Source organism: Rhinolophus ferrumequinum (genome assembly GCF_004115265.2).
Source record: "Rhinolophus ferrumequinum isolate MPI-CBG mRhiFer1 chromosome 5 unlocalized genomic scaffold, mRhiFer1_v1.p scaffold_110_arrow_ctg1, whole genome shotgun sequence".
Classification (NCBI taxonomy): Eukaryota; Metazoa; Chordata; class Mammalia; order Chiroptera; family Rhinolophidae; genus Rhinolophus; species Rhinolophus ferrumequinum.
The window spans coordinates 4,385,833-4,404,420 of record NW_022680355.1 but is presented as its reverse complement, the minus strand read 5'-3'; positions in this window follow the sequence as shown (position 1 = coordinate 4,404,420).

Genomic DNA, 18,588 nt, shown 5'->3' with positions numbered 1-18,588 from the left:
GGAGTTCTGTTTCAAAAGAGTGTCTATTTTCTGCTTATACATGCAAACATCCACTGATTAGTTTATGTTATCAACATTTGACCAAGGCAAATTTGATCTAAAATGTTTTTATTCAAAACTAATGACCAAAGAAGCTCAAGTCATTAGAATATATGTTATAAAGAATGTTCTCTTTACATCTGTCATTTAGAATATGCAAATGTAAGTTAGGATCACAGCTGATACAAGGGACACACCTGGAGCGCGTGGCTCAGGTGACCAGAAAGACTGTGCCACTGAACCCCACAGGACACCTATTACATAAAGACACTCTACTAAGACCAGAAGACATAACAGCCCTACCTAATACATAAAAACAAACACAGGGAGGTAGCTAAAATGGGGAGACAAAGAAATATGTCCCAAATGAAAGAACAGAACAAAGCTCCAGAAAAAGAACTAAGCCAAATGGAGACTAGCAATCTATCAGATGCAGAGTTCCAAACACTGGTTATAAGAATGCTTAATGATCTCAGGGAGAACTTCAACAATGAGATAGGAAGCATAAAAATGGAGATGGAAACCATAAAAAGGAGCCAGTCAGAAATAAAGGATACAATAATGGAAATGAAGAACATACTACAAGGAATCAACAGATTAGATGAAGCAGAGGATCCAACCAGCGATGTAGAAGATAAGGAAGCAGAAAACACCCAACTAGAACAACAAGAAAAAAGAATCCAAAAAATTGAGGAGAGTTTAAGGGATCTCCTTAAACTCTATCCGGGACAATATCAAGTGTACCAACATTTGCATTATAGGGGTATCAGAAGGAGAAGAGAGAGAGCAAGGAATTGAAAACCTATTTGAAGAAATAATGACAGAAAACTTCCCTAACCTGGTGAAGGAAATGGACATACAAGCCCAGGAAGCACAGAGAGTCAGAAATAAGATAAACCAAAGAGGCTCACATCAAGACACATCATAATTAAAATGCCAAAGGTTAAATACAAAGAGAGAATTTTAAAAGCAGCAAAAGAAAAGCAGTTAGTTACCTACAAGGGAGCACCCATAAGACTGCCAGCTGATTTCTCAACAGGAACTTTGCAGGCAAGAAGGGAATGGCAGGAAATATTCCAAGTGATGAAAAGCAACGACATGAAAACAAGATTGCTCTACCCAGCAAGGCTGTCATTTAGAATTGAAGGACAGATAAGGAGCTTCCCACACAAGAAAAAGCTAGAGTTCATCACCACCAAACGAGTATTACAAGGAATCTTAGAGGGACTTCTTTAAGATGGGAGGGGAGTGAAAGGAGAAGAAATTAAGAACAAATTGGGTGTCACACAGTAGTCATGGCGATGTAGGGTATAGCGTAAGGAATATAGTCAACAATATTGTAATAACTAGGTATGGTGCCAGATAGGTACCAGATCTATCAGGGTGATAGATGGGAATGGGGTTGGGGGCAGGGTGGAAAAGGTGAAGGCATTAAGAAATACGAATTGGTAGTTAATATGGCATGGAGAATATAAGCAACAATGTTGTAAAGATAAAGTAAGATGCCAGATGGGCACTGGACGTATCAGGGGGATCACGTCATAAATTGTAGATGCCTGACCAATGTGCTATACATCTGAAGCTAAAGTAGAATAACACTGAATGTCAACTATAACTAAATATATAGGTATATATAGTCATGGGATGTGGAGTACAACATAGGGAAGATAGTCAATGGTATTGTAACAGCTATATAAGATGTCAGAAGGGTAGTAGTTTGAGGGGTGGGTTATCATTTTATGAGGGGTTTAAATGTCTAACGATTGTGTTGCTTTGTACACCTGAACTAAAAAAAAAATCACAGTTGATAGTAAATAACAGAGCAGAAGACCCAGTACTTCCTGTCCAGAGGGTGTTACACCAGGTCTAATGTAAGGCAAAGGGAAAGTCTTGTAGGGTTGACCAACTGTCTTCATTAAAAGCAACTCTTTAATCATTGGTAAAGTAAAGAGGGAACAGAACAAAAGAAAAAAATGACTGATTTTGCCCCGTTTTGTTCTTAAATTTGATGGCATCTCATTAAGTAAAATAAATTCCAAAGTCCTTAACATGTCTTGCTAGTTCTCTAGAAATCACTGATTCCTAGATTGCATTGCCAGGCAAGATTCCCTAGGTTCCAATTTTACAAAATTACTCAAATTCTCCAGACTCATTCTTTGCTTTCAAGCCTCAGTGCCTTTGCTCATGTTATTCCCGCATTTTAAAATGTCATCCCTTCAAGATCTAATGCATCAGACAGTCTGGCTGGAAAGCTTTCCCAGATCATATTCCATTCTTCAATTGAAATGTATCTTTTTTTTGCACCTCCTGTATTACCAATGCATTTTATACCTATAAAAGAGCACTTACCACGTTCTGCCTAAAGTGGCAATTAGCTGAGACTGTCCTATCTGCTTTGTAGGGCTGTAACCTGAGAGCAGTGAGCACATCTTATTCACCTGTATGCTCCAGAACGCCTATTGCAATGCCTACCACGTAAAAGAATCCTAGAAATTTAAGCTTGGAGTTGGAAGGAAACTTAAAGATCAAATAATAATTGTCATCGAGTGTCAAGAAATATTTGATGCACGAACGATGGAGGAAATGAACATTAGATAGGGCAATAATAATAATAAATAATAAGAACTTATGTGCCACACAATTCCAAGCCCATTGTCTCGTTTAATTTTCACAACACTTCAACAAGGTAGGTACTGGTGTTACTCTTACTCTAACGGAGAAGCACACTGAGACAGAGAGGGTAGCTTGCCCAAAGTTGAGCAATTAAGGAATGGTGAAGCTCGAATTCAAACCCAGGCAGTTTGGCTCTAATGTCCATACTTGTCAGTAAAATATGGTTCGGCAAAGGAACACTTCACACATACCGCAAGGAGTAAGAACCTTCAGGAATCGGTGAACGCAATGTACTTTCCATCTTTGCTAACCTTTCGTGCCCGCACTAAGTACACTGGGTGTAATTATCTTGAAGTTAAAATCCTTGCCCCAAATGGTCAATGTTCACATAATGATATAAAACATCCATATAACATGGCATTTTCAGAAAGCGCCTTTCTGTGATTTTAACGCACACGAAATTTAAATCCCCATGAAAGCAACACATTTGGTAACCAGCCCAAGCATTGAAGTCACAATAGAGAAAACTCAGTGAATTTAATCAAAAGCATGTACCCAGCTCTCAGGGCCACTTTGGGAATGCTTACTAGAAAAAACACATGTAGCTTTCATTTTCTATCATCTGGCCCTCACGTGGCCCTTGTTTTTTCTGCTTCATAATAATTCAAAGCACATTGCCTGTAGGAACAATTTTTTTAAGACTACTTTTCTTATAACTTCCATGCTAGGCAAATATTTCAAATTTTCCCATTCCAATGAATGTTCCATAAAATATCTTTAGACTATTGAATCTGATAGCTTATTATTTTTCATTTTTAACCAAAATGGAATAACACTGAATATTGATGTCAAGTACATTCTCTGTGATCATAACAGGGACAAGCTGTTCAGTCTATTTGACTTTAGAGAATGTATGGGTCACTTCAGCTTTCAGAAACCTCTTTAAAATCAGCCCAGTATAAGAAATATTTGAGGGCTTGCCCGGTGGCGCAGGCAGTTGGAGAGCATCCTCTCAACCACAAGGTTGCTGGTTCGACTCCCACAAGGGATGGTGGGCTGCGCCCCCTGCAACTAACAACGGCAACTGGACCTGGAGCTGAGCTGCGCCCTCCACAACTAAGACTGAAAGGACAACAACTTGACTTGGAAAAAATCCTGGAAGTACACACTGTTCCCTAATAAAAGTCCTGTTCTCCTTCCTCCAATAAAAAAAAAAAAATCTAAAAAAGAAAAAAGAAATATTTAACAAGGAAACAAAACATGTCCTCCGTTCGTACACACTTGACCCTGACTCCCTGCCTACCACTCACTGTGTTGGGCCCTAGTCTGGAGCTCCTTTCACATTATAATCTAAGAAAATGTTCCTACCTGTGTTCCCCCTTCTATTTCTTGCTTATCATCTCTTCATCAAGTGGCCTTACAGTGCCTCCATTTCCTGGGAAAAACAGATTTCTCCTTTCAATCATATTACGAATACCATGACTGATTTAGAGCTTAAAGATCTACCCTTCCTGCATTTTAACAGGAGGGGAAAAAAGAAATACTCTGACAGGATTAGACCCAAATGCTTAAGGCTCTGGAATTTCAGGCATCAGCTAGCAGATAGGAAATATCTGGGGACATCTAAACATCTCATCCTTAATAATATATCCTACAGATGAGCACCTAGCCTGCTTAGATAGGCCAGCGCTACTACCTATTTTTCATGACCCTTCAGGGTTCTTCCTGTTTCTGTTGGGGAACTGGAAATGTGGTGTAGCCCAAAGAGGCCAGGGTGGAGAATCTCAAGTCCAGTGTCACTGCTTATCAGTAGCTCCAGCCTCAGTTTCCCCATTCTTGGGCACTGTGTGGGTGGTTATTTCATTCATTCAACCCATGTTTATAAAGCTCCAACTGTAAAACGAGAATAATACTACCATCTCATAGGGCTGTGGTGAGTTTTCAGCGAGTTTGCGTATGTAAAAACATTCAGCTCAAGACCTGTGGCACTCAGTAAATGCTAAAGTATTGTTAAATATCTATAAAGTCATGTGGAATTCGATCGCTAACGAAATTGCCCCACAACTTACTCCTTGTTTATACAGGCTTGCTTTTACTCTTCCCGGTTTTCATTAGTCTCTCCCACTAAGATGACAGGGCTCCAGATGTTGTTTCTCCTTTCTCAAATTACATAACACCTTTGACGTCTCACTTTCAATCAGGACTAATAGGCTCTAATTGCAGACATTATCGATGCGAATGCAGCTACTCCTTGATAAATGATAAATGAGCTGCCGGCACAGGGTGCCCTGCCACAAAATGTAGATGAGCACAGGGAAAGCAGTGTCACTCCCCAAATCACTTTTGGCACCCAGGACTCAGCTGATGGCAGTTGGCAGTCTCCTTGTTTGAGGACACATGGCTTTTCCAGCCACTGATGGTCATCAAACAATACACTCTAATGTTATTCTACGGTTTGCTTTTGCAAAGAGATCCTTTCTAAAATAGTCTGATAGATTCATTTCCAAGCCACTGGCAAACATAATCACACAGTGTAGACAGAATAATAGAACATTTTGGTAGCTCTCACATTTTCTGGGCTGAAATTAGGAGAAAACAAAAGACTATATTTTGATTAAAGCTTGAGAATGAAAGTCTCCAGGGTCAGGGGGCAGACACACACATAACTTCCTAGTGAGATTGTTGTGTTTTGTTTTTTTTTTTGTACAAGAATTTTGAGTGAATCCGTTGATTAACATTCACACTAAAACTTAAACATCATCATTATCACAGAATTTATTCTACAACTGTTGAAAGCTTAAGCATTTAACCTCTCAACTTCCCCATCATGTTAATATGTCACAGATGATTCTAAATAAATAGAATGGCCAGGAATGCACTTGGTTTGAACCGAGTACAACAAGCTCAACCATCCCTGAACTTGGGGGGAAAAAGAGAAAGTAATGCATTTGATCAAGTTCATTTTAGAGAATGTGGACAGCATTGAGGAGAGCAGTCAGAATCAGAAAAGGAAAAGCTCTCGCATTTTCCCTGCTGAATTTGTAAATTTCTAGTCAGGGAAGCCAACTTTTCTGCAAAGCCTCTCCGACCATGAGAAGGTGATGCTGTCCCTGGAAGATCCATCTGCCTCCAGCCATACTAGTCTTATTTCAATTCCTCCAACTCATTCAGTTTTTTCTCATTTCAGAACCTTCCCATTTGCCATTCTCTCGATCTAGAACATTCTCCACACCCTTCCCCACCAAGCTAACTCCTGGTATCCTTCAATTTCAACTTAAATGTCACTCCCTCATAGTTATCATCTCAGACACAGTGTCCCCCAAACCCTGGTTTCCTTCCTTCACATTCTTAAACTATCACTAGTGCCCCATCTTGCCCACTTCCTTTGTAATGCCCTTCACACTTGTCATGATTTTGTAGCATGGCTCTTTCCCATGGCTTAATGTAGTCCATATGACTGAGACCAGGTGGGATGCGGGAACTCAGCTCCCGCGCCCCGCACAAGAATGCAGAATATGATGAGGCGGAAAAGGTTCATACCTGTATATTCTCACTGGCGGTTGGGTTGGAGATCCAGGAAGCAGGATACACACGATCCGCAATCCGCCGGCCGCTTCTCTGCCAACCACAATTGCTAGCCATAATCCACGCTTGCTAGCCTAGCCACAGCAGTTACATCAGTGGCTAATGGCTAACTGGTTACAGCTGATGGCCAGCTAGCCACAGCTGACGGCCATCTATTACCCGAGCCAGCACCTTTCTACATGAGGCTGACAGCCTGGAAACTGCTCTCTGGGACTCTGTCCCTACACCAGGTCTTCTTTTTCTTTGTGTCCATAACACTTAACATGGGGCCCTGTTAACATGTTAGGCACTCGATAAATATTTGTTGAAGTAGTTGATTAACATATGAATAAATGATTTCAGGCATTTTGATGTACTTTTACAGAATGAACTTACATTGGCACCAGAAGACAGTTGCTTTTGGAAACATGACATCATAGAGCTTTCACAGTCTCTCCCATGGAGTAGTCCATGTCCAGACACCCAGGTGAATAAATGTGGCCTAAAAGATAAAAATGACATCAAAAGGCCCACCTTTTGTACTGGGCTGTTTCTGCACCCATTATCAAGACGGAGCAATAAGTTGTTCTTCATTTAGAGCATAGTTTATTAAAGCAGATACACTGTCCATTTGTCCCTTTCTAAAGAGCTGAAGGAATACAAGAATCTATACCTTAAAAGAAAAACAGACGAGACTACAAAATAACAGTAAAAATACAGAAGTTTCACATACAAGGAAACTTGTCATCAAGGTTAGATGGAAAATTGCATCTAGCTCCCCTCTAGACTGTGTAACGAGACCACTGTGTAAGAAAGTCTTCTCCTTACTGAGTGGTGGGAGTGGGTGGGGGGAGTGAAAAATACAGAAAGAACTTGCCCTAAAAATCGGACTAGTGATATTGTCTCCCACTATATAGTCCAGTCAGAATACTTAGAAACTGTTGTTCCAGTGAACATACTGCCCTTTGCATTGTGGCTGTTGAGAGGCTACACTACAATAACAAATAAAACCTGAGATCTTAGTGTCTTGATACAAGTTCTTCTCTCCCTCTTGTCCCATGCCTCTTCCATCTTGGGGTCTCACCTTCTACCGACTTAAAGTTTAGCCAGAATTTTAGGGGAAGAAATCAACCCAGAAGTAAAACAGTTTACTTCTACTTACGTTCCATTGGACAGAATTAGTCACCTGGTGAACCTAAGTGTGAGAGTAGATGAGAAATGAAAAGGAACACAGGGATATGGGAATTAACTGTTACTACCACAGTCTAGTTTGGTCCTATCAAGCAGTTTTGAGTTTTGACACATGGTCTTGATGATTTAGCTAAAAGGACTGTTTCCTTTATGATAATTGAATTTAGCCTGGACATTTTTAAAATATACGCTCAGAAACCCAAAGCTTTGCTTTCATATTCTTTGTCACTGTACTCCAGACTATTTTTAAGGTATTGTGTCACTTATTTATTTCTACATAACCAAGTACCTCAAAACTTAGTAGCTTGAGACAGCAAACATTATCTCCCAGTTTCTGTGGATGAGGAATTTGGATGTAGCTTAGCTGTGTACCTTTGGCTTAAGGTTTTCAGAGCTTTCAATGACACCATTGGCTGGGGTAAGGACACATCTGAAGGTTTGATTAGAGGAGGACGTGCTTCTCTGTGCACTCCCGTGGTTACTGGTAGGATTCAGGTCCTCACAGGTGGTCGCACTGAGGGCATATTTTCCTCCCTGGCTGTGGGCTGGAAGCCTCTGTCAGTTCCTAGCTTTAAGTGTGTCTCCATAGGGCAGCACACAATATAATACCGGTTTCCCTCCAAGCTAGTGAGCACACAGCCAAAGATGGAAAACACCGTCTTTTGTAACCTCACCTCAGAAGTGGCAGTCATATGTGTCATATACTATTCATTAGAAGTAAATCACTAGGTCCCATCCACGTTCAAGGGGAGGAGATTACATGTGAGGCAGGGATCACATGGTGCCATCTTGGAGCCTGCTGGCCCTGATGTTCTCCCAGCCATCTGGTTTTTGGTTACCCTATTTCAACTCTTTTATTTTGTTTCTTATTTTCTTTTCAAGTTTAGGGCAATTGGGTCACTTTGGTGCTGTGATTCAAATAACTTTTAGAACCTTGGGTTTAACATTCTTCTCAGGCCAAAAATTTGAACATGGCCTGTACCTAATGGAAATAGTGAAGACTCAATCTATGAACAGTGTAGTACAGTTGTACAGTCATCTAAAACAGCTATCTAGTACTGTTAGTACAGCTAGTACAGCTGTCTAGTACAGCTATCTAGTTATGTTATGTGTACTTTTCTAGTTAATCTCTTATATAGTCTTGCTGATTTTTAAAAAAATTCCATCTGATTCTGCTCTGTCAATTAAAGTATCTTTGGATAAGTGAAGTAGCCTATTAGCAAAATTGAATGGAAGCATGACAGTTCATCAGCAATGACATTTCAATGACATGTCCACTCATAGAAAATATTGTTACCTGTATGAGAAGGTAGATTATATGGAGTAACAAATAACTGCAAATTTTAAGTGGCATAACACTACCGAGTTTCATTTCCTGTGCCTACACCAGGTCTTTAGAGCTGGGATACAGGGGATGGGAGGGGGAGGGCCTTTGCTCACTGTTATTGCTATGAGACGCAGGCTGATTGGGGAACACCACCCCGAATGTCGATCATCATGCCAGAGGAAGCAGAGAGTTCTGGAAAGGTTTGGCCCAGACGTGACAGGCCTCATTTCCACTTTCAATTCAGGGGCCAGAATTACGGACCTTCCCAACCACAAGGAGTCAGGAAGTCCAATGTTTTTCATGTGCTCAGAATGGGACAGAAATACTTGCAAACGATGATAATGACAGCCCTCACACCAACCTCATCAAATATCCCTATGAGAAAGTATTTTCTCTTCATTTCCAACTTGAAAATCAAATAATCCTGGTGCTATATTCAAATTTGGGTTTATGTAATAATAACAGTTCATATTGTTTCTTAACACCCTATATGTTCTTGGAACTGCCATCCAAACTGCTTGGGCCTTCCGGAGCCAGGTGTAGGTTTGATGGAGTTTAGACATATTTGCTTCTGCCACCAGTAATTTCAAATTGAGTATCATCAGTGTTTGTGCAAAGTCTGGTAAATGGGGCGCGGGTGTTTCTTTTGTGTTTCTTAATATCTAAATTAAGAAATCACTGGTTTTTATATGTTCTCTGAATTCTAAAATCTCATATGATGTATAGATTTTGAGCTATATCAACCAACACAAGAGCTAACTAGCTTAGAATTTATTTTAAAATGCATAAAGTTGCATTCCCTGAGAATTTTGACAATAATATACAGTTGTGTGTAAAGTATAAAACCATACTTCTCTTTTTGGAAGGGGATCAATTGTATGGTGTTGGATAGTAACTAGATATTTGGTGGTAAAGAATTTTACGTAACTTTTATTACAGTATATTTTTATAATTGTTCCATTTTATTACTAGTTACTGTTACTCTCTTACTGTGCTATTTATAAATTAAACTTTATCATAGGTATGTATGTATAGGAGAAAAATATAGTGTATATACAGTTTAGTTCCATCTGTGGTTTCAGGCATCCTCTGGGGGACTTGGAATGTATCCCCCACCGATAACGGCGAACCACTGTAATAGTCAGTATTGGGAAAAATTATCAGAGACTGAGAAAGCTCAAACTATTATTTTTCTCTGCTACCTAAAACAAAAAGTATAGAACTCAGACCTCAATATAAGCAAACCTGAAATCCAGAAATTAGTGTTTATTACTTTACTTCCATATTCATGGGTAAAGAGTTTCAGGAAACAAGAGACCTAAGATTTTTGTAGGGGAAAGATAATCTCTTTTTTAAAAAAGATTCAACTTTAACTCTTGAGTATATCCCCTTAGATGTTTCAGATCAAAGCTGAGAATATGATCTATATTCAAGTCCATTCAAATTCATAAGGATTTCTTGGATGTCTGTTATATGGAAAATGTATGGGCTGGTACCGTGTTTCCCTGAAAATAAGACCTAGCCAGACCATCAGCTCTAATGCATCTTTTGGAGCAAAAATTAGTATAAGATCCGGTATTATATTATACCTGGTGTTATGTTATATTATATATTATATTATATTATATTATATTATATTATATTATATTATATTATATTATATTATATAATAAGACCTGGTCTTATATTAAAATAAGACCGAGTCTTATATTAATTTTTGCTCCAAAAGACGCATTAGAGCTGATTGTCAGGCTAGGTCTTATTTTCGGGTAAACACGATAGGAGTAGGTTATTAGGAGATGGAAGAAAGCTAATAGATCCACAATGGCAACAGTATTTAGAGATGACATATCACAATATCATAAACTCTTATAAATTATGATTGCCTAAGGGGCCTGATATAAACCCCAACTTTCAGATGTGAGCAATCCAAAATTCCTAATAACCAAGCCAGATCTGTTCTAACGTTTATTTTTAAAATTTCTTTGGGGGAAAAATATGTCAGTAAGCAATTTGTAACATAAAGTCAACTGTAACAGCATTTTTAACCTACATAGGAGAAGAATTTTCAAGGACTCCAGCAACATTTATTAAGTAGCAACCATAAATGTCAATTAACAGCAAGTCTTATCTCTCTATTAAAGCTGGTCCAGCAGGATCTACATTTTGGTAAGATAATTAGCAATTTATTCAAAATAACAACTGGAGAGCATCAGACATTTTGAATTTTTAAAAAATTCATTGTTTAGATTTTTCTTCTTTGTCTCTCCTTCCTGTGACTTTGGATTGGTGAGGTGTTATCGGTACAAAAGAAATTTTTAAACACATATTGAGTCTTTCAGTTACCAATTCACCAAGAACTTCTGAAATAGGAAACCTTCAATTAAATAGCCAAGTCAAGAGTGCAAAATGAAATCCTGTTCTGCCATCTAGAGGACACACACTAACTGCCTAGAAAATTGTCTAACTCTTAATGGCTCTTGAAGCTTAAAATAAACAGAAATATTCTGTTAAAAGGGTGTGTGGGGGAGGGGGGAGATTGTGAGAGAGATTCTTTATTTTTCTCTGTGACACTATCAGATTTCACCACACACAGAAAACAAAATAACTTACTTTTAAAAGCACTTTTATTGTATCTATATGAGATGGTTGTTAGCCGAACCTCTCGTAGTAATCATTTCACAATGTATGTAAATCAAACCGTCGTGCTGTACACCTTAAACTTCCACAGTGGTGTATGTCAATTAAAATTGGAGGGAAAGTCTACTTTATTAACTAGTAGGAAAGTAGTAAACCTATTGAATCTAGTGCATGAAATTAGCATAATAATTAAACTCTGATCTTATGTAGGTCACGAAAATTGTTTAATCTCTTGACTCATCTGTGCATAATGAGCAAGTGGCCTGTGGAGACATTAGTAAGCTGGGATCTATCAAAGAAAGCATGTTATGTTCAAAGAACAGAGTTAATTATGCTTTCAGTTTATCACTTTTGATGCTGTAAACATTAAATGACACGGATTGTTTTTTCTTTTCAAAAGGCTTACATGTGAGAGAACCAAAAATTACGTAAAAGTTCCTATTTGAAAGATTAAAAATGATAATCAATTAAAAGCACTTTTTAAAAAACTGTGGATTTTACATATATATACCAAGTTGGAGTTTTGCCCCCTCGACAAATTTGCTTGGCCCATCCAGCTTCCATGGCCTTGGCCCCTTGCAAGGCTGAGCCGTGACGTGGTTACACCCCTAAGAATGCTACCCTGGCCACCACCTGGCCCCCTTCATTGTGACCTGCCATGGGGTGATCATAGTTATTTTGGAAACTCAGGGTTGACCTCACTGGACTCAATCTGTCAATCTTTCAAATGTGTCCGGTGATATTCTAACTTGATGTTACCCTGATGACTAACCTCAGAATTCCTCAGCAATTCATCAGATTTTGCGATATAAGCTCTCGCAGCATTCCTTGTGTTTGTCTTCCAATGCTATGCCCACATTTCAACTCCTCTGGAGTTACGTGTTAAATGCCAAATGACAGGAAAAGGAGGAGGAAGAAGAAGGGGAGGAGGAGAAGGAAAAAAAGAACAAGAAGAAACAAGAATAAGAAGAACAAGGAAAACAAAAAGAAATAAATTCTTCAGCTTATTCTGTGACTTGGGTTTACTGACTCAGTTCTTCCTAGCACATAGCAAGAAGAAGAGGGCAGGAGAGAGAAAGAGAAGGAAAGGAAGAGGAGAAAGAAGAGAAGCAGAAGGAAGAAGGGAACGAAGAGAAAAGACAAGAATGAGAAAGAAGCAAAGAAAACGAAAAGAAATCCTAGAGCCTCTCTCATTTGCTGACTAGATGTTTTACTATTAATGTTTCAGCTTAAACTATCTTTTTTGTGATTGTTTTCACTGAAATTTTCAGTCCCACACTTTAAGATTTTCTAAATGACCTGAGCTAATATATACCTCCTGTTAAGCTGCATTATAAACTGCAATGTGGCATTTTGCATGTACAAAGTAGTACTTGCTTTTCAAAGTATATTAAAACATAATATATATAAAGAGAAATCAGGAAACACATGGCCATCCCTATAATCAAACAACTTTATAAGTGAAAGGGACAGTCAAAATAGTCTACTTCCACGTCCTCATTTTCAGTAGAAGAAACCGAGGCTCAAGATCACACTTCAGTTACTGGTGTTTCAACTACAACCCACATTGCCTACTCTTAAGCACAATTTGTTCTTCACTTCATTTATCCATTTATTCAACAAGTATCTAAGGCGTGCCTACTATGGGCTAAGCATTGTGATAGGCGCTAAGGGAGGAAATGCCACATGAAAAAGGCACAGTCCCTGCTCTCTAAGAGGTAGCAGTCTGCTGAGGATGAAACATTAATCAGAGTCACATAAAATTATAAAAGTCCAGGGGCCTAAGAAAGAGTTTAATGGGAGTAGGGCTCGGTCTGATCTAGGAGATCAGGTACACCTTCTCTAAAGAAGTTGTTTTCAAACAGAGATGCAAAGCAGAAGTAAGTGTTACCTAAGCAAAGCAGAAGGAAAGAACATTCCTGGGAATGTAAACAGCACTTGCAAAGGCCTTGAGAAGGGACGAAGCATGAGGCTCTTGTGGAACTAAAAGATCAGTGAGACAGGGTATGAAGTGGATTTGCATAGGCTTCCTGAGGACGACTCGTTGGGAGACTAGGAGACCACGTGACAGACAGTGCGCAAGCCTTGAAGAGTTTTGAGATGACGTGTTAATCAGATTTACATTTTTGAGAGATTGCTCTGATCCAGTGACAGAAAGGAGGCAAGAATGCACTGTGCACAACACCAATTAACAGGCCATATGACAATAGCTTGTACTACAGCAGTGCCCTGGCGATAGAGAAGTCCCATCAGATGGTGGCCCATGTTAGCAGTGTCTCCTGGAGTCGTGCAGCACACTGCTTGCCCTGTCATACTTGGTTGTCCTGGAGGAGGGAACATACTGGAAGCCTGGAGGAGGAAAATCATATGGTGCTATAGACTCAATGTTTGCGCTCTCACAAAACTCCTATGTGATGGTATTAGCAGGTGAGGGCTTTGGGATATGATTAGGTCATGAATGGAGAGCCCTAGTGAATGGGATTAGTGCCCTTATAAAAGGGACCCCAGAGAGCTCCATCACCCCTTCTGCCATAAGAAGACACTATTTGTGATGTAGGAAGTAGACGCCAAATCTACCAGGGCCTTGATGTTGGACGTCCAGCCTCCAGAACTGTAAAAAGTGAATGTTTGTTGTTTGGACCAGCTAGTCTATGGCATCGTGTTATACCAACTTAAAGGGGTTCTGTGTTGGGGTCAAAATGGTGGATACGTGGCATTATGGATTTGCCAAAACCCATAGAACAGTGCAATACAGAGACTGAACCGGTTAACTATAATGTATCAGTATTGGTTACTCAATGGTAACACATGCACCACATTAATGCAAGAAGTATACGGGAAATTGTGGGGCTGGCGGTGGGGAAAGGAGTAGTCAGGAACTGTCTATACTTTCTGCTCAGGTTTTAAACCTAAATCTGATTTTAAAAATAAAGTTGATTAACTTAAAATGTTCTTGGGAAGCATCAGGGTAGCCCTCTAATTGGCAATACATAAATAAGAAAGCAAAAATATTTTCTGTGGAAGTAGGATGAAAAGAGGACAGGTCTTTTTTTTTTTTTTCCCTTATCTTTTATAAAAAAATCATGAAAAAAACGATGGTACAGATATCCCACAAGAAATTTTCCTTGCAGGTTTGTAGTTTTAGTAAATAGCCCAATATCTCTTTGTACAAACTGGACAACTAAAAGTTATTTTGATACCAACACAGAACGCTCCTCTTATGTCCAATTGATCAACAAGTCCCTATCTGTCTTGGTCCTTTCAGGCGCTGTAACAGAATGGCATAGACTTCGATGGAATACAGAGATTTTTACACCAGTAAAACTATTCTGTCTGATCCTAAAATGGTGGATACATGTCATAATACAGGACTTTTGTCCAAACTCATAGAATGCACCGAGAGTGAGCTCTAGTGTAAAGTATTGGCATTGAGTGACAATGAGTCAATATAAGTTCATCGATTGTAGCGAATGTACCCCTCTGGAACTATCAATAGATAGTGGGGAAGGCTGAGCTTAGGTGGGGCCGAGAGGCCATGGGAAATCTCTGTACTTTCCACTCAATGCTATGAATTTAAAATTACTGTTTAAAAAAATCTATTGGGGAAAAAAAAAAAAAAAAAGGAAGACAGTACCCCTGGCAATCGTCTGGTTCTGCACTCCATCATACCTGCTTGCTAAGAATACTAAGGCTTGTTTAACCCAGCCTCAAGGTATTCCCAGTCACTCCACTTGTTGGGTAGGGTTTGTCTCATTCTAGCCTAGCCTGGAGCTAGTCACCTCCAAGCCTAGGCATTGTCATTTTCCAGGCTCTCAGATTGGGTTTTGCCAGCCTGTTTCCTATCCTGACCTCAGTAAGCTTGAATTGTGGTGGCTACTGTTCATGCTTTCTACAGGAATTCCTGCTGAGGAACCTTTCCTTCCCTTTCCCAGAGTTCTTCCCTATCCCTGATAAGATGCATTCCACCAGCTGCCTGCCTACAGTGAGCGTGGTCCTTCTGCCAACCTTTCCTGCAGAACTAATGAGTCTGACTTTTTGAGGAAGGGGCCATCAGTCACTACCCGAGTTGAATTTGTAAACCAGTTGTCATGCGGGGCAGCCTGCGGGGGATCCTGCCGACTACGCCAAGTGTCATGCGGGGCGTCAGGCAGGGTCTCTGGTCCCGCTCCCCACACAAGAACGCAGGATATGGCTAGGCCAAAAAGGAACACCCACGGAGCCATAGGTAGGGAAGTCATACCACTATGGTCTCACTGGAGGCTGGGTTTACACGACGTGCGACCTGCTGTCCACTTTGCAGCCAACCGACCGACTCTCCTCCACTCTCCTTCAGTCTCCTTCAGTCTCCTCCTCTCTCCTCCTCTCTCCTCGACTTCCCTCCGTAGCCACGGCAGTTATATTAGTGGCCAATGGCTCGATGGTTACAGCTGACGGCCAACCAGCCACAGCTGATGGCTATCTACTACCTGAGCCAGCACCTTTCTATGTGAGGCCGAGAGCCTGGAAACTGCTTTCTGGGGCTCTGTCCCCACACCAGTCGTTCTCAAACTTCAGCATGTCTCAGAACCCCCGGGAGGGCTTGGTGAAACACAGGTGCTAGGCCCTCCCTTCGTTTCTGGTTCAGTAGGTCTGGGATGGAGCCTGAGAACTGGCATTTTTACCAAGTTCCTAGGCCATGCCGATACCGTATGTTGAGATTCACTGTTGTAAGGGTTAGTCTCTATGAACAAAGCAAGAGATGATCTCATACATAGTTTTGGGTGGAATTCAGAAATTGGGAGAATTTCAGATTCCTTATTGAATGTCTCCAAAGTGGAAGACACGTGGTCACTGACTGTATTATTGATTGGATGACTTTCCAAAGCATCTAGCCATCACTGACGGGCAAAAGGGAATATGCACTGATGTGAGGCTGTCATTTATTAATTTGGGATTGTTTTTAGTTTTGTGCTTATCTATGGGGATCATAACAAAATGGCAGTCTTCTTGAATCTGGAGCAAAGAACTTTTTATTCCCACCTCCACGGGCACATACTCAGATTGTTTCCCTCCAAAAGAAGGGGTATCCAGTTTCTGCCCTAAGCAAGCGAATCAAGACTTTCTCTTAGTGGAAGATATCACGTAGGGAGTCTCACGGGAAATGCCGGGGCATTGAAGTTATAACTCATTGGCATTAACGTCCACTGCTACTGAGAATTTCACCAATCAGTACAATTTATCAGTGCTGAATTGTTTAGATTCTCTGTTTTCCCTTATTAGCTCAGATTTGAGCAATCGCTACCCACAGGATCCAGGACATCAAGGGGATGGATGGGAGATCAAAGTCTTTCTTCGTTAGATTTCTCCCAATCACAATCCTGTGCGACCCGTCACTGGGGAGTCCTGTGGGTTCTTTGGGGGACCAGCTGCAGCTCTAAACCCACCCTGGGAAACCTTTGGAGGTGGAAGATGTCTTAAGTAGGCTGCCCTATTCGTGGCTTGCTTAATAAAACCAATTCGATCTTCAAATTTACTCAGTTAAATTTTAACAACTTCAAACATGTACAGTTTAATGTGTTAATGTGTTAATATCTGCATAAAACTGTTAAAACACAGGCAGAAGGAAACCTTCTTGAATTTGGGTGTTTATCAGAAGACATCAGTATGTTCAGCTGCTGAAGTCCTGTAGCGTAGAACTCAAAATGAGGTGATGAAAATTCCTAACACTCTACAAAATTTGTAAGTGTGCACACGTGCAATTTTTCAGGGTAATCTTCCATTTTACTCTCAGGGGGATGACTGGGTGTCCTACCAGAGTACTCAGTCTGACATCGTCTACTTAGTAGGCAGCATCACATCCCACAAGTTAAAGGCTCAGTCCACGTAACTGCACCTCCTCCCCACTTACGATACCAATTGAAAATCTTCATTTGTGCTTTCCTGACTGGCTACACATTGGAGGTTTCCACAACCCCCTTCTTGGGTTTGATTACTTGGCTAGAGTGGCTCACAGAACTCAGAGAAACATTTACAAGTTTATTAGACAGAATATTAGAAAGGATACAAAAGAACAGCCAGATGAAGAGGTACACAGGACGAAGTCCAAAAGGGTCCCCATGGAACTGGGGTGACCACCCTACCATCTTATGGGTGTTTACCAACACGGCATCCAATCTCGTTCAATTTTCATGGAGCTTAATTAGCAACACCCCAACCCCTACTTTTCCCTTCCCAGGGATTGGTGGGTGGGCAGAAAGTCCCAATTCTCTAATAATTTGGTCTTTCCCGTGACCAGGGGACAAAGACCAAACATAGTCCGCCTTATACCCACTTGGACTGCTTTCCTACTGCCCAGGGATTCCCCTTTCCTGGTAAATGTACCTTCTGCTAGGCCCATTTGTTTGGACCAGAGAGAGTAACTGACCCAATACAGGCAAATAAACAATTTCCCTGGGGAATATGGAACTGTAAGAACTTAATGATAATCTGACTTCTCCCTGTACAAAGACAAAACTGTCAGAGCTATTCAATTTGGGCATTATCTACCATGTAGAGTAGAAAACAGAAAAATCCAGTGCAAAGACTGAGAAAGAGAAGATGTGTAGGAAAGTGAAAACTTCCTTGTTCCCCTCAGACTTCCTGGGTGGCGGCCCCACCTACTCCAGAAACCCAGCTGAATCCTTACCTTAGGTTCCATGTGCACCCACCACCTCACCCTTACAACAAAATTCGCTCTCTTTGTTAAATTAGATGGGTTTCTATCACTTGAACGAAAAGACTGTTAAAACAGATTTTATCTTGAAAAGGAAACACTGGGTTCATACATATTGTAAAAGTAATTATTTATTATGACAAAAATAAAACTGTTGACTGAGAACAAATGAATGTTACACTGTATTGCACCATGATTGCAAATGAGTCAAAACCTGTCTAAAAGATGAACATTCCAGAGCAAACAGCAACCTTTTACTCGGTTTTGTAGACATGCAAGCAACCCATTATAACATATTTGCAGAAATAAAATATCCTAAGTAGCAGCAACCTAAACTTAACACATAAAAGAAGCATTTTATGACAGTAATGAACCTATTAAGTATTTAAAACATATGTTAAACAACCCCACCATCAGAAAAACATGCTTTGAACCATTTTCAAGAAGTGATGATGTGAATTCATTAATTTGTTTGATTTAAAAAAAAAATGTTATACAATGGACCAAGAGCACACATTTCAGT